This window comes from Diaphorina citri, unplaced genomic scaffold (assembly GCF_000475195.1).
Source record: "Diaphorina citri unplaced genomic scaffold, Diaci psyllid genome assembly version 1.1 scaffold3590, whole genome shotgun sequence".
Classification (NCBI taxonomy): domain Eukaryota; kingdom Metazoa; phylum Arthropoda; class Insecta; order Hemiptera; family Psyllidae; genus Diaphorina; species Diaphorina citri.
In genome coordinates this window covers 16,160-17,547 of record NW_007380990.1, presented here as the reverse complement: position 1 = coordinate 17,547, position 1,388 = coordinate 16,160, and positions in this window count along the sequence as shown.

The window sequence follows — 1,388 nt, the reverse complement described above, 5'->3', positions numbered from 1 at the left end:
GGAGGCCTGACAGACGCACCCAGGAGAGAGATCTTGCTGAATTGAAGGCCGGGGGAAGGCTCGGCCAAGGCTGATATATTATTTAATTAATTATATTATTTTCGATTTTTAATAAATAAACTTATATTTTTTTGAGCTTTATCAATCAATCTTATTTAATTTGTATGTATTAGGACTAAGTATTGCACCCCAAACATGTTAGTCAATAGTCAATCGTTGAAGGATGAAAAATTTAGAGCTCTAAACTGTAATAATTTGTTATTAATCCTTCATTGGCACTTTTTGGTGCAGTCGACAGCATAATTTTTCCCTATCCTTAACAACCTGACCCTAAACTCTTTGTATTTTATTGGTTTTATTGTGTTGTTTGAAACAGGTTCTCCTCCCAATGAGTTAACGTGTTCTGAAAGGAACATGGTCTACGAATTCCTGACCAACTTCCCAAGTGTGAATTATAACAGCAAGTCTAAGTTGATTCGACTACAGTGTAGACATGATTTGAACAGATTGTTAGTGGAGAGTAAGCAGCTACATCCATGGGCACTGAAAAGTAAGTATCATGTTGGATTTCACCAATATTTTTATTCAGTCCTTAAAACTCCTGTCAAGCTAACAGCCAGTGAAGTTCTATTTAATTTGTATTGGCTTAACAGGGCTGTTAAGCTAACGGGCTGTTTGAGGCTGGAGAGAAGGTTGGTGAAATCCACCATCAGTCTTTAAGAAAAATAGCCTATAAGGACCTATCTGTGAATACTGAGATAGGATAGAAAAAGAAAGACGATAGACTGAAAGTGTCCTTGGGTCGGATTTCATGAAATGTAGGTATAGGTATGGTTCTGACCATTTATTTAAAGCCGAAATTTTTAAAAACTTTTATTAGGTTTTGGTACCTGTTATTACTTACCAAATGTTTTACAGATATTGTACCTACCTACCTACCTATCTCTATAGATAAGTACCTACTATATTAGGTACACACGAAACATCTCATCTCATCTTTCGTATCATACTTTTTTATCTCGCCCCCCTTCGACACCAAATTTCAAGGATCGACGTGTCTTGATTCAAGGAACTCAAAATTTCAAAGTTCATCAAAATCGGACCAGACAATCACGAGTTATAGCGGAACAAACAAACATCTAAACCAAATGCAAAACGGTCGAGTTTGACCTTCACTTCGTTCGGTCAACTAAAATAATAAATACCTACTTTAACCTACTTAATAAGATCACAATCTGCAATACTTACTTTCCGTGTCCGGAAATCTGCAATCTTTCTCTTCACAAGACCTCTCTGGTAACACATATTAGAGCTTGCCGAATCGGTTCGTGTAAAGATACACAGGCGTGCTTACTGGAACTTGGCCTGGCGCACTGCCGTGCGCTCAG